The following is a 22242-nucleotide window of genomic DNA, read 5'->3' as shown; positions in this document are numbered from 1 at the left end:
AGTCAGGGCCTTGCAGGGTTTCTTCATGAAAACCGCATTAGGCCCTGAAACTGATTATGTGGAATTTACACGCTTCTAACTCTTAAACACCCTTCGTAAATTCGGCCCCAAATGTTTTTCAGATTCTTCTGTTTGAGCAGCACAGAAATTCGCGGCTCTATGTATATATCGTAGTGGTCAACCCCCCTCATGTGAATATGGCACCTGGGCATTGGCAATTTTGTCCCTTACAATGTAATATATCAAAAAAACACATCCAAAGTCATTGAACCCAATGATACATGTCGATTTCACAGTCTCAATCTAGAATGTAATAGGAGACATCTGGCATTCATTCTAGTTAACAAACTTACTACTGCAAATTGACATTGGGTTATATCATCCCCAAAGGGGCGAATGTCAGCTAAAGGGTTTTAAGACAGAATACACAAACGCCTTTTCAGATTTAAAGGACAGTTTATTGAAAATACATGAAAGGAAGATGCAAATGAAGCGAGTGACCTTACCCTCCCCCCCCCACGAGATGCTAATCGTCGGCTGTGTCGGGTGCCTCGGCTTTTTTTCCATGTGGGCGCCAATTTTCTTCATTGGATACTTCAGAAAAAAAAAGTTTTCACAGTTTTATGGACTTCTTGAGTTATCCGAGTGCATTTTATGATGGTTTATTATAAAATGGTGCAGAAAGGTCTTTACAATGACCTCGAAAAAAATGAATTATTTCAAGAGAAGAAATGGTGATGTTGAAAAAGAGTCAAATTCAAAACAGTCAGGAAAAACACAAGTTTGCTCAGTCCCATTGGAAGTGAGCTCAGTCCATGAATTGGGTCCTTCCCTGTCGTTCACCAAGAGTTTGCAATGTTCCCTGTCATTCTGGTGGTGAACGCTCTGATATTTGTCCATCACCGGCAATCCTGACTCTGAAGGTTGATTTAGTGTCATCTCCTGCTTATGTTGAGCGAGGGAGGGCTTAGAGATGACATTTGAAACCTACTTGTAGGAGGTAAAGGTTTCCATCACGAACCCTTGGTCTGATATTGTATTATTAAGAGTTGGTGTTACTGGTGTTACTGGTGTTACATCTACAAAGAGTAAGTGTTTCCCGTGTTATAAAGAGTTGTGGTTTCCTCTGTTCTAAACAATTGGTGTTTCCAGTGTTATAAAAAAAGGTGTTTCCAGTGTTATAAACAGTTAATGTTTCCAGCCTTATAAAGACTTGGTGTGTATCCAGTGTTCTAAACAGTTGATGCTTCAACTTTTCTAAACAATTGATGTTTCCAGTGTCCTAAAAAATGGTGTTTCCAGTGTTATAAACAGTTAATGTGACCACCTTATAAAAACTTGATGTTCCCAGTGTTATAAACAGTTGATGTTGCCACTTTTCTAAACAATTGGTGTTTCCGTTGTTCTAAACAATTGGTGTTTCCAGTGTTATAAATAGTTAATGTTTCCAACCTTGTAAAGAGTTGATGTTCCCAGTGTTCTAAACAGTTGGTGTTTCCAGTGTTCTCAAAAATTGGTGTTTCCATTGTTTTAAACAGTTGGCATTTCCAGTGTTATAAACAGTTGATGACAAAGTCTGTGACAGATGATGTCTAAACTCATGATGGTGCTACGAACTACAACATTTAAAAATGACCTTGACCAAAAGTCTGGAATAAATCCTCAATTAACGTCGACGCCCGACTTGCTCAAGATAAGCGCGGAGGATATCCATACTATAGGGATCAACGACAGCACGAGGGTTGCCACGGGCACCGGCAGGGCCACCAAAATCCCCTGAAAAGATAAAGATAAACTCTCATCATTAAAGATGCAAATAAATTGCCGTTGAAAATAGGTAAACATTTTTTATTTTTTGGCATGTGCAGCAGACATTCCTTTGAGGTCAGGCCTTTGATTCAACACCACCGTCGTCAGAAGTAAAGCCTATGCCATTCGTTACAAATTCAAAATTTGTAATTGAATTTGAAAATTTCCAATTGCATAAAAATGAACTGATATGCTACAACATTGTGTATCAACTCAATTTCCAGTTTCCTCGGGCACCAGTAAATATGAACACAAAACACGCTTCACTCCCCTCATGTTCTCTCAACCTAAAATCCAGCGACTTTATTATTCATTGAGCTACCAGTCGACTCTCGAATGACACAGCACGTCCAGACCTGTATCAGAAGAAAGGTCCTCAGCAACACTACCGATGCTGACACCTGGAGTCTCTGGAAATCACCACAGTCCCATTTTCAACGCACCACCCTTGAAAAGTACCTTCTGCCGGTCCAAAGTTGCGCATTTGTAATTTGCCTTGGTGCGAACCTAGCAGCTAGTGAAAAATTGACGGCTTACAAAAACCGAGGAGCCTGGTCATCCTGTTCAGTGAACTCAGTGTCAAGAAATATCAATATTCGACCACACCCATCTCAGACCTGGCTAAAAAGAGGGCCAGCAACAAGAGGGTTCAATGCCAATGTTCAGTCAGTCTGAGCAAATTTGATGCTTCGCGCCTTCTCTTATCTTTTTCAGAGGTGTTTCTATAATAACCGTACAAACTGCTAAAACGTTACCAGATGTGTCGTCAAACATAAGAATCTCCGTTAATTCTCGTAAATAATTTATTGTTTCTGTTGGCAAATATGTTCTATTATTTAGTGGGGCAAACGAGCATCTGATAGACATTGATAGAGTCGTACAACACCTTTGTCAGGTACAATTAGGTTTTACTGTATCAAATGATGTTCCAGGCAGGCATATTTCAGGCTTTTGTTATAAATAGGAAATGACATCTTAAATTGGTTTCTATGGAAATCAAGGCAAAATATATAAAAAAGTCATTTCCAACCTCTCTGCCACTTAAAAACAAATAAAAACATGCTTTTCTCACTCAGAGGCACCATGCTTTGTCCTGATTAGAGAGGTCTAGTTGAATGGAAAAAACCAGTTTGGGGACCAAAACTAGTGTCCTAGATAGAGAGGTTGCCCTTAATAGAGAGGTGTGCGCTAAGGGAGGTTCCACTGTATTGTCCTCCATCTTGGGGTGAGATCATATCTGTTGGCGAGGATAGAGTTCACAGCAGTACCTGTCCTCTGGCCGATGTTTTCATGATCAAGTAATCAAGACGGCCTTGAGAACATCTCCCCGGCACCCGCTGGGATGTGAAGCAGAATATGAACCATCTGTCTTGACTCGGGGTAGAGGTCAAGACAATTAGTCGCCCTGAAGGCTAGTCATGTTGTTCTGATATCATTCCACCAAGAGGTGTGACTAAGGATGTCTCCGTGGAAGACAATGCCAGGTTGTGAATCAAATTGGACAACCCCCAAGGCAGTCACATTTGTCTCTATAGTGATTATGAGACAGATTAGAATTATTGTAGTATACCCGGACCTCATCAGTGCTGTTTCGCTACAAGCTATAATCCACTCCTTACGGTTGTCTTTCAGGTTGATGTATCAGTCTAAGAACAGTGATTGAGGGTTGGCTACGGTTAATTAACATTCATGTTTGAGATTAGTTGCATTGTTTCTGGTCGGTTATGCAGGTATATATGTGATTTGTTCAAGTGCGCATAATAATTTAAACTAAAACTAAATTTTGAAGTTTATTTGATGATGAAAATAATTAAATGGGACACTCTGGGGAAAATGTGGTTCAAGCTGCCTGGTGTGACTCAGTCAGTGGAAACGATGTTGTACCTATAACTGAGTCGATCATCACGCCGATCTTGCAGACATACAGACTGACTTATACTGATGTTTGCATTTAATTGTAATTACATGTAACACGTGCAAATGTCTGCATCAGATTCGGAAAGCGTTTTTCCCCGATATTTTAGAAGTCAAGATATGGTTATCACACACTTCACCCTTAGGGATCATCTCCAGATTATTGACCATAAGTGAAAAATAACAGCTTTTCATTGGCATTTGCTATTAAGCGTATATTTGTGAATGATTTGGAGATTATCCTTTTGTCTGTCACATACTGGATCCACTCACCAATAAGATCACCTCGGGAAAAGTCAGAATTTTGACAGGTGTCCAAATTTGGACAGTTTGCTGAACCTGTCCAATTTCTGACTTTTCCCGAGGTGAGATCCTAAGCCCAACAATACCCGATTTCTACTACCGGCTCGATGGGTAGAGCCTAAATAAGTATACCTGTCGCAGCCGTAACAGGGGTGGGATATCTTGTCTTCATTTCTTCCCATTGGTCTTTAATTGTAATATGAAAAGTTCCGATGTAGAATCTTGACTATTCATGACGATTACGTCGTTAACCTTTGAATAGATATCCCCCCTTTTATGGCTGCGAAAGGCCTACTATTATGTCCGGTTGTTTAGGCTCTACCCATCGAGGCGGTGGTACAAATCGGGTATTGTCGGGCTTGGGATCTTATTGGTGAGTGATCCAGTAGTGTCTATCACGTAGTGTCTATCACATAGTGTCGCTGCAAGCCATACTCGGATCCTTGTTTTTGTCAGAGTGATGCATCAGTCAAAGTTTATAATCAAGGCCATGTAGAATTAGCGGAATGAGCGGATTCTGGGCTTCAATCACCTGGAAAAGCCAGTATTTGTCGCGATGATCGTCGCCATGCCTGAACTCTGAAGACGAAAGGAGGTACGGTAATACAGCGCTGCGCACGGCTGCCGACTGAACTAAACTCTCCCTACAGACCAGTTTTCATGCCCTCATTGTGAGTCATGGCTTAACAACTAAACTAAACTGTCCCTACAGACCAATTTTCATGCCCTCCTTGCAAGTCATGGCTTAAAGACTGTAAAAAGCGATTTTCAAATAATCTTTGTGGCGTATCGAACAAATCAAAACTTAATGAATTCACTAAGTTCCATTTTGTATGAAATCATATCATATTTTGTACAGAATCCGCTCATTCCGCTAATTCTACATGGTCGTTAATCAAGGATAATTTGAATGGAGTTACCTGAGGAGATATGGCGGATTTTCATTCAGGTTGTCAATGCGTGCAGTGATTATGAGTTATGCCATCTCTGATTGATAAATGTTACTGCCACGATCATATGTATCGCAATTCAAACAAACGTGAGAATTTGCAAATTTACACTTACAATTTTATTGTCATTCACGCTGAGGTGTCAATTTTGTTTTGTGATTGTCATTGACGGTGAGGTGTCAATGAAAGTTGATCCAGAAGTATTAAGGTAGCAGGAAGGGTTGGGCGTTTGTGGTTTCTGAGTCTGAGGGGGTTGGTGTCTGTTGACTGTGCTTTAAGAGAGACTAGGCATGGCGCCAGTCTCTCTTAAAGCACAGTCAACAGGCATTTGGTCTCAGTATTTGGGTTTTGATTGCCATGACTGTACCCCTGTAAAAGTCAGAGGAGGAGAAGTTTGGAATGATGAAAGCATTAAAGAAGAAGAAATGTTATTATTGAGGAAAGCAAAATTTATTATGAGACTAGAAGGCAGTGTCCTGACTTAATTATTTTGAAAATGGCGGTCTGAACACATTAAAAGGTGGAACATGGCATTTTATCGACTTTGAAGTGTTCCGCAGTTAAAGGGAGACTATAGGCAGCAGCTAGGTAGGCAAAATAAAGTCATACAAATTTGCCAATAGGGGTCAGTCATATCTCTAGGCATGGCGCCAGTCTCTCTTAAAGCACAGTCAACAGGCATTTGGTCTTAGTATTTGGGTAAGTACAGAATCAAGGCAGCTCAGAGAGCAATGATTGAACGATGCTGTGGACAAGTCCAAGGATACTGCATCAGTCACGACCAACTTCTCATCAGAAAGCGTCACCACCAGCATATTCAATGTTTAGTTCCAACCTGTACCAGTCCAATGCACGCCTGTCATGGTCAGCAGTGGTCAGCTTAGCGCGATATGGAACATTCTTCCGAAACTCAAGCGAGGGAAGTCTGCTCATTAGCCTATCTCGCGCACTGCTCCTTCTTGTCAAACATCGTAGTGAAATCGTGGTACAGTGGGGCGTCCTCGAGGATTGCAGCTGGTCGGACAGACGTGAGGTGGAATGTGGGCGGCTGCACTTCTTCGTTGATGTGCGATGGCAGATAGCACAGTTGTTGCGTTGCATGACAGCTGAAAGTGAATGTGATATCATAGAACTGAGGCGTTTGCAATGAGACTATAGGTGAAGTAGAAGCAAGGAGTGAAATGGGCCATCTTCCAGTGACTAATATACAGAGTAAGGGCACTGGGTGTTGTTAGATTTAGCATTGAATGTATTCCTCGTACAAGCGTGAATAGTGTGGACATACAGTGAGAGGTGAGAGACCCCTTCTTGTAACTTTATCTTGGATATTATATTAGTATTGAACTTCTAGCCATGGAATATGAAGAAATTGAAGTTGTAGGCATGGAATATGAAAAGTTATTCAACGGTGAAAGACATTATTCCATGAGGCTTTGCCGTGATCGCAAAGGACGCGACGTGATTGGTTCACATGCTAATGAGGTATGATAATGATAATTACCTCTATAATGCTACTTGGATAGCGACTGTGTCGTTGACTGGAACAGTGGTCAATGTCAATGTGTGCCTGTAATGTCAATGAAGTATGATGAGGTGATGATGATAGTGCAATTATTAAATATTGGCAAGAGATCATACTGCAACATAGGTCTTGTTTTTGACAGATGACTGTGCGACATTCCCATTGGGTCTTGTTAGAGTCAGCGCTGCATGTATTCCTTGTACAAGCTTGAATAGTTGTGACGGACTTTGAGGGGTGAGAGACCCCTATCGGCTACTTCGTCTAACTTTATCTTGCCTACCTAGCTATGCGGGATTATACGGTTCATGTGAACTTGTTGACATCCACATGATCTAGTGCTGTTATTGGTCATGGACATGGTACATGGTAGGCCTAATCATCATGGCTATATGTTTCAGGAAAAGCTCGGAGTAAAATGAACTGCCGATGAATAATGATGTTGTTCATGTTTACCATGTTTACTAGTACATAGCCATAGGGTATGCACTGGCCAGTGCACTTTCTGCACGTCATCATGGTCATGTACGTGATACCTTGCATATTTTGTTTTTTGAATGCGCATGCTTTTTGGGCAAAATCACTTGTACCAACACTAATGAATAATGTCTTCTTATCCCTATGACTCCATACACAGTGAGGGCATTGTCCCATTCCCATCAAATGGTAACTTATTGTACCGTATTAGGGTGGAAGTTGGGGAGCAGATACCTACCGTTGCACGCCTGTCATAATCAGTAGTGATGAGCTTAGCGCGATATGGAACATTCTTCAGAAACTCAAGCGAGGGAAGTCTGCTCATTAGCATATCTCGCGCACTGCTCCTTCTTGTCAAACATCGTAGTGAAATCGTAATGGAAAACGTCTGGCTTTGCGCCAGACGTTGAGACTAATAAGTGAAGAACTAATAGGTAAAGAACTTCTACTTGCGCGAGACTGCTCTGATAAAATTATCATTGCAGAGACTACGGTGACGTACACATATATTTTTTACAATCAAAAATGCCCTCAAAAGACGACATGGAATGATTATTTTATTGATATTTCCTACTAGATACCTTCCAATTATCACTTTATACAAATAGATCGGCGTTAGGTCGCATGCTTTTCTTTCCTGGTGACACTATAAAGCAAAATAGTTGCAACCCCGTAAATGCGCTATAAGTCCAATAATAAGTGACGGTGACCCGTTATAAATGTTTCGCCAGCTTCGCTTTTTTGCCGCTACGCGGCGCGTTGGGCCCTTGCGTCAAGGGACAATAGTATCACTTTGGTCTTCTTCTTTAGTGTTCAATTTACTTTTTATAGCTATACTACTGCAGAACCTTGCCCATGTCTCTTATAAACCTGGCTGACTGGTTCCTCCCTTGATCTCCATAGCTTTGTCTCCATCGATGTACCGTTTGGCCTTGTGGCCAGTCTTTTCTCTCGGACTCCCAGATCCAGTGTGGGCAGTTCCGAAGCGTCTGGTGTTTGATCTAGTGCGTTAGCAGTCCAGACCAATTCCAGAATTGGAAACATTTTTTGTGTTTCCTTTTCAGGTAACATCTAAAATTGATATGTCCAATTTTGGAGCTATGTTTCCTGTTTGGGAAACATTTCAAAATAACATTAAAAACCTTAATAAAGTCACTGTTATACAGTGTTAATAACATCTGTTTTCATGTATATGGTTGTCAAACATAGTATCTGATCTGATCTGATCAGCAGCAGAACCGGAATACCGACGCACAGCACCGATAGATCAGCATGGCATTGCACTGGCATCTTCCAGATTCAGTCGTGTTCGTCTTCTTGAGGTGGGCCTAAAGTCTGCAGTGGCCTGTTCTGAGACGAAAGATCAGGTGGTGGCCTCTCTTCGTTTTGCTCACTGTTTCGTTTGCAGGGCACTATCACTGCGATGGGCTTCACAATCTGAACAGCCTGCGGTGCGTCATCAAGGAACGATTGATAATTTGAGAGGAGGTCTGACTTATCAATTATAGATAGACACATTGCTGGGCTGATGAATTGAACTGTCACTGTTGGTATTTCAGGTTAATGTGCCTTAAAGTGGCTATCCACGAACCTCTTTCAATTTTCTTATCACTATTTAAGCAATGTACCAGTGCTTGTAATGATTTTCTTTGAATCCCCTCTGACTTCCGACATTGTCCTGACTTCTTAAACATTTTTGGCTCACCGTAGGGGAGTCTATACAATACCGCAGTGTCCGTCGTCGTTGTATCCTATTTCTAAAACAGTGGCACGTTTCTTAACCCCCGAGGCTGTGAACTTGAAACTTTGTACATGTGACCCCCTAGGTCAGATGACCTCTGACACTGAATTTCAGTCCGCTCCGATTCTCAACTTGGCCACCAGGGGGCCAAACGTGGAAACGTAAGAAGTGTGTTATCTCCCTTGTTAATGATGCGTTTTCAATAAAAATTTTATGGTAGGTACTCCCAGCAAGGATACATCACATATCATACAGGTTTTTGATTGACGTTCTTTTCAAGGTCACAGAGGTCAAATGGCGTAAGTTGGCCGTTGGGCTGTAACTGTGGCACGTTTCTTAACCGCAATGACCATTTATCTCCAATTTGGTACACATGTAACCAATAGTCATGTGATCTACATCTAACCACAACACAGTATATGTCACATGGATTTTATATTTGACCTACTTTTCAAGGTCAATGAGGTCAGATGGTGCAAGTTGGCCGATGGGCTGCAACTACGGCATGATTCTAAACCACAATGACCATTGATCCCAAATTTGATACACATGTACCCTATGGTCGGTGATCTCAGGTGTCGAAGTTCGATTCGATCTGATTCACCATTTGGCCACTAGGGGGCCAAGTCTGAAAACCTTAGAAATGTGATTTTTCCTTAACTATGGTACTTGCCTGATTGCCTCCAATTTGATATCATTTGATACTGCCAACCCTATAGGAAGACCACCTCATGGTCTAATGATTTATGTAAAAAATCATATAAGAATAATGGAGAAACGATTCATTACCAGCAATGACTTTGAATCTATATCTCTTTGCATCCATCCAAAAGACTCTAACACAGTCATCCATGTCATTGCAATCTACACAGCACCAAGTTGCACATTTCAAAACCTGGTCTATTATAGACTACAAGAATGCCTCTCAACATATGAACCAACCGAAAGATACCTCATCATGGGCGATTTCAACATGAAGTCAATAGCCAATACTGAAAACTACAATGCAAAATTAGAAACCTACATGCTTCAAGGATTTAATTTCACACAGCACATGACTAAAAACACCACAGATTTTGACTCAAAGTTAGACCAGGTCTTCACCAACACTGCTTTATCACATAATATTGAACTAGTCGATGTCATCGACAATTATTGGTCAGATCATAAACTAATATATACCGCCCTGTCCTACTACTAGCCACTCAATATACATATATGAGTACACCTAGCTACTAGGCTACATATCACCTATTCATGTATTGTACATAATTTACAGTGCGCAACATTGCTTTTAACTACGGTGAGCACAATGGCCCCTGGCCGTTTCATTGATATTTCAAAGTTGAACATGGGTGTCAGTCCAGTCAGAGTACAGTGGCACCTCTATTAAGGACCCAAATTGCTTGTTTCCATTCAAGTTAACCTCTCTAATCAGGACGCCTCTCTATTAAGGACAGCATTTATCAGTCAAGAGGGTGTCCTTAATATAGAGGTTTTACTGTAGTTTTAGCATATATTGACTGATTGAATGTTTCGTTCCAGCCAGTGGGTAATTTTTCTGTTAAAGGAGCAGGTGGCTAATACTTCAGTCTGCTTCAAAAGTGAACTATTTTTCTGAAAGTGTTCAACATTTTTCCACTTTGTTTCAGCTCTTGAGATAATCGGAAAATGTGCTATTCATTTCTTTTAACAGATGACGTGCCTGCCGATTTCGGAGATATTATGACACAACATTGTTGTCCCAGTGTGCGGGGGGGGGGGGGGGTAATCGTAATCGTACCAGTCACATCAGCTGAGATTTGGATCTGCGATCATCACAAAAGAAGTGATTTTTATTACCCGATTCTGATGAAACATTAGCAGTACCCTCAGTCAGAGTCCATTGTTCGTGATACACATTTATGGACAGTTCGCACATGTATATTCTTCAAGTCTCCTTTTGATCATATCGATAGTCAATTTTGAACTCCTTGTATGCTGCATCATGTTTGGCAAGCCATTTGGTGTGAATCATTAGGCTAATATTCAAACGTATCGAGAACGGACCACCTCATCAGTGCAGTTACATGACATCCCTACAAGCCATTTTAAGCACTGATTCTTATTGAGCATGACTTTCCATCGTGACTCCTTAATGTGCCCCGCAAAGCAACAATATTTGTTGCTGTAACCTGCAATCAAGAAAGCATGCCGCAAAATCTCGTGTTTGTGGTGGTTATTGTTACACGTATTATAAACAAGCAAGTGCTTGGGCTCCTTTGCGGGTCGACTGATGCATCAATGACAAAGACTTGAGGCAAAATCCCCGAGAAGTCTCGGGAATGACAAAGCGCTTTAGGCAAGGACCTCCATGGACAGCAGTCCCAGGGGAGTGCCAAATGTTCCTCTGCCAACTACTTCTTGGCAGCCAGTTGAGAAAGTCATGATAAATCCTTGATACCTTGGAATAATACAACTGTTGATTTTCTGTTAAATGTATTTGTCGAATGTCGATTTTTGGGCTATATATAAACAACACTGAAAATGTTGTGAAATTTACTGCTCAAATCAAAAGCGTTTTTCAAAAAAATGAAAGTAAGCTATAATTTTATATGCGATGGTAGAGTGCTGCTGATCAAGAGCGTTCTTGTGCCTGTCAATAGATGTTGAAAAAGTATAAAAATTGAATTTTTGAAAAATGTTTGTGTCCATCTCCCGGCAGTGACAGCTGATACCCCAATCAGTTTTCACAGAGATCAAAAGCTGCTGCAAGCCAACACTTTCATTTTTAGCTCTGATGACAGTTTTCTTTTTCCATTTTAAAGCCATTGGTTGCAGCTAGACTGACAAAATGGTTATTCTGTATCTAATATTAGTCTACATTACATATCACCCAGGTTCGATTTGACCTACTTTTCAAGGTCATGGGGCTCAAAATCTTAAATTTCACTGATATGTCACACGTTTTGTCATTATTTGTCAAAAGTCTTAAAGGGGTATACGCTGTTCGTTATTACTTGTGGTCCAGTTAAATAGAAATCCACCAATACACAATGCCGTAGTGCAGTTAATGTGAATTTAAATTTGTTTAATCTTGGTATTCATAGTATTAATCAGTCTACAAAACGGCAATGCTGAAATTTATATTTAGTATGTATTTTCACAATTGGACATTTTTTAATTCAACTACAAATTCAAATTTTTTAACGAACGGTGTAGGCCTTTAACGTTGGTATTTGTGCATGATATATAGGCATCTCAATTATATTTCAACAAAATCAAAGTTGAAAGAGACCTTCCAGATACTCTCCATGTTGTGTGCATTGACCCAACTATTTCAGTTTAGTGCAAGGCCCTTGGGCCTATAGGTGAAAAGTATGTTTTTCGTAATTATTATTATTCAGTAGTCACCTTGGCAATATTGGATCACCCCTTAATGAAAATGTACTATTCGTGTTAATAAGCAATGTGTCCCGAGCAGTGACTGTCAATGCTCTCACTCAAAAAGTGTCTATTGGAACTGTCATTCTTAAACATCACATCGCATTTCACCAAACAATTTCTTTCAACGACCATCGCTGACCACCTACTATTCCTGTTGGCAGAATGCTGGATTCTTCATTTTACTTTGATCTCAGTTCCCTGTCAATGTGTTGTGCTGTCCATGGCTCAGAGCATGTTGTGTAACCCTTTGAATATTTCTTTGGTCGTTAGAGCATCTTATTCCCGACAAGCTGCTGTCTATACCCTTCATCTTGATTTCGTTTGGTACGTGTATCTCCAGAAAGGGGAACTTGAGCTTGGTTGACCTTTCATGTGGCAAATATCGTACTCCAGTTTCATCAATCATGACTGCTTCATTAGCCCTTTCACTGCTGACTCGATTTCAGGCTTGTGTCATGCCGTGCTGGCACAATTTTTGATAGTTCTAGCATGACCTGTACGAAACTGCTTGTGCAAAATCCATCGAAGATTATTTGTAGAAAGTTTACATGGATTCTGTTAAGTTTTCTGCACTAATTGGTATTCATTACACAATCAAAAGAATCGAAATAAAAACAAGAGTAGAGAATATCAAAGGTAGAAATGAAAATTATCGAAGAATCCGATTTTCTGGTACTCCAAAGTATAAAAAAGGGTATTAGAATTACACTTTTATCAATAGATTCCTTGATGCTCTACCACGCCATTGATTAAGTTAGGCAGTGATCACAAAACCAAAGATGCAGTCCAGTCATTTGCCTAAAATGACTGAGGTCACAGTTGACGCATGTTGACACAAGGCCTTTGTTCGACCACAGCCACAGTCAGAAGCGAAAGAGAGACAAGAAATAGGTAATAGGGCCAAGCTGGAATATGCATCAGAGAGCTTGGTCCCATCCAATCTAAGATTTTGTATATCTTGTATTTTGTATATTTTGTCAAACGACCATGCATCTTCTTTTTTTGAATATATTCAGAAATGGTCTGATCGGGGAAACTAAACACATTTCATGCAATATTTTTCAGTCATTGAGTATGAGAATGGTATTCATTGCATATTTCAACTATTTTTGTTAGAATAATACACATTATTGGTTGTTTCGGAACTTGTAGGATATAAAAGACAGTACAGTACATAACAGATTCGACATCATATTTGTGTCTGCCCAGCAGTGGACTGCTGGGCTGGTTGGGACCTGCTGGAAGATAAACACAAATATATAAAGTTGTAATGTTATGTAACTGCTGGGCTGGTTGCGACCGGCTGGAAGATAAACACAAATCTCAGAAAAACACAAATCTCAGAAAAACTGTGTCGTATCTATTGGGGATGAGTCCCAATAATAATCAGTGCTTATCATAATTGTGATGTTGGCAAATGATGGAAGGAAAACATTAAAAGTGAGAATGAAGAGACATTTTGATAAGCAACTCACACATCTAATGGAAAAAGCTGCAATCACTTGCTTAAGATTTTAATTTAAACGTACCATGACTATTTTTTTACACCCTGTAGCAAATGTCTTTCCTCTTAATAGGACAGATTAATTTCAAGACTAATGGATGCTTTAGCTACATTAGCCGTATCTGCATCAAGGGATGAGATTAATTGTTTGATATGATGTCTTAAAGTTCTTGGTGCGGAGAAAAGATTCTGATATTCGGCTGAAGAATTAACATCAAAGTTTAAACTCCATTGTTTTGTTCCCTCTTTATAGGTAAGTTGATTCAAAGTGTGCATGTTTAAAGTATGGTGCAGACCCTCGGTTGGAGAGATTCATTACATTCAGGTTCCCAACGGTAAAAAGATCGCTCTTATTTTATACAACACCAAACTGGACATACCATAGTGTAGAAGCCATGCAGTGACGTCATTCAGATGTCTGTCTTGGACATCAAACCGTTCCTTTTCCCTGCTGACATCACTGACAAAGTGTGCCATATCATCATGGTTGATGTCACCATCCACATTTTCATTACTGCCATTTTTGCCCAAAGTGCACCCTGTGTATCAATGATGTCAATCGATGTAAATTTTATGTCCAAAATTTGCATATTTTTTGTGATGACGTCATCTGTGTGATCACAGCATCTGTAAAGCTATTTTGTACACCACCTTGGCTCACTCACCTGCACGCTTGAATTCTCTGTGGGACCAGAGGTCTCTGTAACTGCTGGGCTGGTTGGGAATGGCTGGAAGATAAACACAAATATTATGATAAATATGCTATGTAATGTAACTGTTGGGCTGGTTGGGAATGGCTGGAAGATAAACACAAATATCATGATAAATATGCTATGTAATGTAACTGCTGGGCTGATTGGGACCGGCTGGAAGATAAACACAAATATCATGATAAATATGATATGTAATGTAACTGCTGGGCTGATTGGGACCGGCTGGAAGATAAACACAAATATTATGATAAATATGTTATGTAATGTCACTGCTGGGCTGGGCTGGTTGGGACCGGTTGGAAGATAAACACAAATATTATGATAAATATGTTATGTAATGTAAGTGCTGGGCTGATTGGGACCGGCTGGAAGATAAACGCAAATATCATGATAAATATGTTATGTAATGTAACTGCTGGGCTGATTGGGACCGGCTGGAAGATAAACACAAATATCATGATAAATATGCTATGTAATGTAACTGCTGGGCTGGTTGGGACCGGCTGGACGATAAACCTTATCAATGGCTTTTCCGGACCTGGTATTGAAAGAGTTATATTTAAAGACAGTCCAACGCTGGTTTTTATGCCATCAGAAATTTCTGAAATAGTCAGATTACATCTTCTTCTATACTTGTTTTAGCCTTTTACCACTTTGTCTCTTCAGGATGGAGTTAATCATACAGAATTCTGTGGGTGCTTTGTTACAGATGTTGTTGTTGATGACAGATTAACAAGACTTATTCGGTTCCTTGAACTGTGATCAGCTGTGATATTTAAAACCCTACCAGCGGTTGCCTGCAGGAGATATTGGCTATCAGTTACCAAACACAATTATAGCAATGGAATACTATGATATTGACAATTCCCTGAGGCGTAGGGCTGAAATTATATCTATTTGTCTTGGCAAACAGTTGATGGTGTAACTCGGGGGCCAGAAATTGAGACTTCGCCAAACAAAACTAACCTCAGGTGCAGAGAGAGCCGCAGCAGCGCGTACTGCATGGCAGACCTTAAATACTGTAACCCTGGGATTACAGTCTTTGTTTCAGTTAACATCCCTTCTCCTGTAGGGCAGTTTTTACAAGCTGAGCATCAACTAGGGCATTATCAGCTCTATAGACAATATGGGGCAGCTCTATTGTAAGTAGGAGGAAACCGGAGACCTGGGAGGAAACCTTCGCTGTCGAAGAGAGTCCCCCTATAAAGTATACCGGTGTCGACTGGGAATCAAACCTGGGATCTTCGCTTTAACAGTTGCTGATGTTTCCACAGTGCCGATTCCCACAGCCCAAAATGATCAAATCATTCAAATTTGCTACACTATGCTTTGTACTTGTTCGCCCAATAAGTGATTCGCAGGTTCTTTCTTTTGACTCTAAAGCTACTTTTGCGAGTTAGCTTTTCCTTCTTTTGACTTTTGGCTATTAGAGCTCTCCTTGTATTTATCTGCTCACTTCATGCGAGGTCACTGTTGATTTAAAGGAAGTTGTTTTGCTAACCTTTAGGAGATCACGAATCAGTCTTTGATGATCCAGGAGGTTGGAAACAATCTTCCTTTGCGGGCTTTGATGTCACGTCAGATCAAAGGGGTCAGAAAAAGTTGATGAATTGGGGAGTTTCCCGGTTTAAAATGCAGGATGGATGATTCATATAAATGTTCCAACAAATAAAAACAGACGACTTGGCAAAAAATTGGGGTACGCACTGAAGTTCCCTGAACATGGCTTGTGCATTTCAGGTACATGTAGGCCGACAGTTTTATTTCATTGAGCGTATTTGGTGTCTAGTGATTTTTCAGTAATCCGGTGCCACGATCCTGCTGAAAGGCATTTTTGCCTGAAAAAACCAACATGTCTCATGTACTACTTGTTACTTTAACTAGATTTATTTGTAATATACTTAACCAGTATTAACAGTCCTAAAGCAGTGTCAGTTTCTACATATAACAGAAGAAACAAATTTGGCAAGTGTCAATAACTGCTGTGCTTGCAGGAACATCATAAATAAACCAACAGATGAACAGTAAGAATTTCTATCGGAATCCGATGTCAAGTACCTTGGGCCTGGCCTGAATGTCACTGCACACTTTGACAGATTATAGAGTCAAATCAGGGAAATTAACACCTAGGGCCATGCCAGTAAATTGATTTCATCCTTCAAAAATTCCTTTGCATTTTTGCTGCTTTGAAAAATTGACGAAATCTCGGCAAGTCGGCTGAGATTGAACTGGTGATTTTGTTAGTTCCGCCTGAGTGACTTGTCGTGCTCACTGGAGGCAGTTTTAGTGATATTTGACGAGATCAGCACCATTATGGGATGCTGAAGTCACCATTTGGTGATGAAATCTGCTCGATGGATTCAAGTTCTTTCTAATCATCATTGGTTTCTATTTATGATAGCTATTGCATGGCTTAGCTGTTTGTTGAAAGGAGACTAAGGCAGGTCTGGTAGGTCTGATCAAGTTAAGTGAAGGGATGTTGTCATGAATACGCTTTTCCACTTCAGTTTACTTGTTCTCCTATATAGAAGCCGGTGGTCACCAAATGTGACCGCGAGTAGTCATGATTATTTTCACAGGTCTAACTAGGCCACTTAAGTGGTATATACAGTTGTGCTCATAAGTATTCATACCCCATTCATTTTGACGGCATTGGCATAGTATTAATGAGATGACCTATCAAATTGGTTGCTATCATTCTACATACCATCCTAAACATCTTAATTGAAAACTTTCGAAAATTTTCAAAATATCTTGCAAAATATCACTATCTCAAAATATCGCGAAAAACCAACTTTTTCCAGTATTGAAAAGATTCATGAAAAACGTCTTGAATATGAATGTACATTATATTCAGAGAACAAACGTGAAGAAACCGTTCAAAAATCTCTTTTCATTTCCGTGATATTTGACTATATCGAAAATATCGAAAATATCAAAGTTTTGATATCTCATGAGATTTTGGGTTCATCTGGTAGCCCTTGACAAGTAACCTTCACTGGCAAAGTTTCACTTCTCAATCAGTCTTCCTCACCGAGATATTCCACAAAGAAGAGCTTTATTCGTGTTTTTTTAAGGGTTGATATGCTCACTGATGGTCAAATATCATGAAAATGTGGCAAGATTTATAAAAACATCCTTCAATATCCATCTAAGGACACACCATACTTTCAGTGCCCAGCAATTTTTTACAAATATCATTGAGTTTTTAAAAAGTAGGGTTTTCATGATATTTGATATTTTGATATTTTCACGATAATTTGAAATACTTCGAAAAGCTTTTGGCAAATTCGAGATATTACCACTGTTAGATGATATGCCATGTAGTGAAAGCCGAAATCAGCTCACCATAGGAATAAGGTAAAATAAACAGGGGTATGAATACTTATGAGCACAACTGTAGGCTTGTAAATGAGGCATAGGCCTTGACAACAACATTAGTCCTCTTGGCGTGGCCGCACGGACGAACTACATCGTGGTCAGTAACAATTGCCAAGTCAACATGCAAGTAAGACATTGCCAAGAGTCGACAGTGGGGATCGCACCAGGTACCTCATGACCGCTAGTCCAAGACCTAAGCCACCTCACCAAGACGGCTCCTACAGATACACGGTTAACACTGACCGCTGCATGAACTATTACCTTCCATTTATTCCCACTGGCCTTGACGACGCCAAGAATAGACGTGATTGATAAAGAGTAGTCTTCATTAATTCTTGACGACACCCATAACAATTTCCGTCAACCAGAAGAAGCATCGTTGTGACAGAAAAGACAGTTAGACGAAACTTTCTCCCCCATTGACAGCATCATTTGTAACATTATCTGATCTCGGCGATAAATAAATAAAACAGAGTATAAGTCATGGCAAGCAAGGCCACATGTTTCATATTTCTTGGTTTACGGGAATGAGTCGCTAAAACTTATACACGTATGGTCACAGGTGGTCGAAATAAAAATGAAAGGAAAATTGAGACAAAGATAAAAAGTCATGGCTCTACAAAGCACATTTTAGTACATCCCAGTAGAGGAAAACAACAATAATGTAGAAATTCCTATGTTATCTCAGGTCCTCAACCATGTTTTGCTTTTAAAGCCCCAGAATTCAAGGGCGGCTATTCCGTAGACCAAGCAATAAAAAACATGTGGCCTAACATGCCTAAGCCATATTTGGTTGTACGTCGGGTTACATGTGATGGATGACCTTCACGTGATACATTGATTTGATTTGATTCAATGAGATTAAACTGAGAGTGAAATCATCTTATTCTCAATAAGTGGCTTTGAAATATGCAGTTCCTGGCTTTAGTTGACACACTATAGCAAATCTTTGGGAACAAAGTATAATCCATTTTCCCTAGCCTGGCCCCAGTAGGAGGATTTGTTATATGCGACCATGTGGGTGAGACTTGTTACAACCATAGACCACATTCAAAAGTCGGGTAAGCGGAAAATAACAAATCCTCAATACAGGTGCGTGCACTGTCAAGATGTATGCAAAATGTTTTGTTATGACCTTCTGGCCAACTTTCGAATGTGGTCTATTCTGGTGACTCAAAACCAACAATTCACCACCTTCCTCAAGCTAACATTTCGGACTCCTGCTTAGGTGGGGTGAGGGTCACTCGGTTGATTTTATGTCGCAAGAATAATAGGTCGCCCAACTGGTTGATTAGGGATGATCAGAATGGTTAAAACGAAGTTCCTGGCTTTGGTGGGCAATATTATCAAACATTCAGCATTTGGGTCTTGGTTGGAAAGTAGTATAGCTTTCACCGTAGTAGTAGTAGTAGCTTAGTATAGCTTTCATCGTAGTATAGCTTTCACCGAGACCACGTCTGATTCTCTGATAGCTCGCTCGCGGCAGCGACGTGACGAGATTTACGTCGTAGCCAATCGTAATCGGTTGACATGATGACGTCACAGACCTACGCTAGTTCGAGCAGGGCGTAACCGTGTTCCACGATCACCAGCAGGAAAATTTTGCCTCTCATTTACAATGTAGTAATATAGATGACACTTGCTTTCATACGATGAAGATTTACTACTGCCAATAGCGCTTTGTGTTTCCTGCGGTTTCTATTCTTGATGACAAGATGAAAGGGTAGTGGGATTAAATCAACTTACTTGTAAGAGGAAAATGGATTATTTGTGTTATAACATCATAGATAATACCTTTTGTGGCATCACTGCATTAATAAGAATATTTGGAACAAAGAAATATTCACTGCGCAGCATTTATATCCGAGATTATTGCTGCATTTCATTTATTACTGTCAGGATTATGATGCTCTTCCCTGTTTCGTCTTCCCATGTGGGTTTTATGTCAGAGCCTGACAGGGTGATGCTGGATGGTGGTTTCGTCAGTGTATGCCCGATCCAGCTCCAGTGCCGATGGAGTATATTGATCTCAACTGGGTCTTTGTTTGCTCTTTTCCACAGGCCCTCGTTTGCTACTGGGTCTGTCCATTTAAGGTGAAAGATCCTTCACAGGCAGCTGTTGATGAAGAGTTTTTTCATTGCCGTTCCAGTTGTTTACCATGTCTCTGAGCCATGCAGCATCACAGATTCAACATTCGATTTGAAAATTCTCCGCGTTGTCTTGGCGGCGGCTATCTTTCTTGAGTTCAAGATGTTCATTAGGATGTGGAACATAGCTCGGGCCTTCTGGATTCTGATCTCAGTGCAGTCCAAGTCACAATTGACATCCATCCTGCTTTGCGTCAGTGACGTACAACACTCACGCAAGTTGCACACCAATGACCCACCAGTGACACGTTTATCTCTCCATGTTACAAGTATATAACGTGCGACTTATGAGACCCTACGTCACTGACGCGATTTACGGGGTGTCAAGTGTGATTTGGACTGTATCATTGTCTGTGCCTCCCAGTTGGTTCGTGACATTTCCCAGGTAGATAAAGGAGTCAACCACCTCAATAGGTTTATCTCTCAGGATGATGGGATTTGCCTTGGCTGCGTTTACTTAATATAGGAGCTTGGTCTTGCCTCCATTGATGTTCAGACCAGTAGGTTTTGAGTTGGGAGTCTAGCGTAGTTGTCTTTTCTTGCATTTTCACCTGTTGTTGTGAGAGTAACGCTATAAAGTCATCCAGTTGGATCCACAGTGTCCATTGGATACATTTTCTTTTGCTAAAAAATCTCCTTGCTCATCCTAGAGTTTGGCATCAACCGCAGTTTCAGGCCTTTCCAGTATCACCCTGTTCAGTACTTTCCCCAGAAGGAACAAGAGCATTATACCTCTGTATTTTTTACTCTCCTTCGTGTCTTTTTGCCAGTCTGCTGGGAATTCTGTGCTCAAAAGAGTGCGGAGCTCATAATCAGGAGTTAGGGTTTCGACTCTCGGATGGATCACCACTGTCCCATCTTTGTGTCCTTGAGTAAGGCACTTAGCTTTGTCCTTTGTATGAGACATAAAACTGAGATTTCTTGTTGTCTATGCCAGGGCAAGCAAAAGACCCCACCAAGTGGCAAAAATGGGGAGCTTGTGATGGACTCTGCCTCTGGCTGACGATTGATTCCCTAGGCGGGTAAACGCAATTGGTGTCTAGCATAAAACAACATCTCTCCTTGGAGGAGGAGTCCTCCCTGCAGTGACCTGAGTGCCTTGTACTCCTCTTTCAGGTAATCCAGCCAAGTTCAAAAAGGCTATGGGGGAAGGGATGGAACAAGAGTCATAATTTTCTGTAGATGTAGGTTATAATATGTATCAAATTGCCTCAGATTTTAAAAGACAACAATTCATTTTCACTCCCAGTGGTTGGATAGTTTTGGATATCTTTCCCACATGCGATCATGTTTCGAAGGAAGGACACCATTTGAGTGGTTAATAACGTAATATCCTTGACAATTTGATATCACTGTTTTGAGATCCCCAGGCTCGAGAAGTTTTGTTTCTTGTGTGGGCCTACCTGAAAAGTTATATTTCAGCGGATCAAAAGTGTTTGGAACACAAAAGCACTGCCTAGTAAAATGATTTTAAACATTTTTTAGAGTTCATTTCTAAATTTTAGCGGGGGCTTTGCTCAAAGAAATAATCGACCCACTCTGGTAAACAGTATTTGTATTCTATTTGTGGGGGGTCTCTTGGGTAATTGCTGTTATTCTCTGTTTGATCAAGTTATGGTATCAGAAGCCATTGCCCAAGTCTTATTTTCCTCTGATAATACCTGACAAAAGTTTCTTTTCAAAAGCTCAGCTTTCTTTCGCATATGATCACCGAGTATGACGAACACAGGTGCATGACTAGCATTTGTAATTGCAGGGCAGGCAATGTTTATTGCTGCGTTAAACTATAGAAATATGTGACAAAATCGGACATCCCTGTAATATTTGCTGCAAAATCTACCTTGTTTGATATTTCTCCCTGTTGCTAGATTTTAATTGCAGGCATCTGCAATTTAATGGCAGACCTGATAGAAATCTGTGACACCTGTTGCAATAAAATTCACTTGTCTGCAGTGCAATTTAATGGAGAGCAACAGAATATGTCCTTTGTATTATCACCGGTTATTGATGCTTTTTGACAACTATCAACAGTGTCGATTTCCTTACGCTCGAGCTGCTATTGATTTAGTCAACCGTATTCTCATGGTGTAACTTTGTCAAAAGGCCTTTAAGCTACCAGTAATTTTGTTCTGTTCTCTATTACCAGACATGTTTTCAGTTCACTGGATATTCGTTTCCTTGTCAATATCGATGTCTTGTTAAAGCTTGCAGCACACTGGTTGCCAACTCTGGCGTCCAAAGGAGTTTTTTTGCCGCCAGTGGTGACTTTAGGTCTGGGCCGGGTTGTTCAAAAGTACCAAAGTCACATTATCCCTAATGGGAGTATAGATTAGGGAGGAATGAATAACTCAATATAA

General features: G+C 40.4%; 1 protein-coding gene across 1 annotated transcript in view; it reads left to right on the top strand.

Annotated features, from left to right (window-relative positions):
* LOC135487936 (E3 ubiquitin-protein ligase TRAF7-like) overlaps positions 1-22242 on the top strand; it is a 50947-nt gene that overhangs the window by 14003 nt on the left and 14702 nt on the right. The gene's annotated exons all lie outside the window — the stretch shown is intronic.

This window comes from Lineus longissimus, chromosome 1 (assembly GCF_910592395.1).
Source record: "Lineus longissimus chromosome 1, tnLinLong1.2, whole genome shotgun sequence".
Classification (NCBI taxonomy): domain Eukaryota; kingdom Metazoa; phylum Nemertea; class Pilidiophora; order Heteronemertea; family Lineidae; genus Lineus; species Lineus longissimus.
The sequence above is the reverse complement of the archived record's forward strand: the minus strand, read 5'-3'. Positions and strand labels throughout refer to the sequence as shown.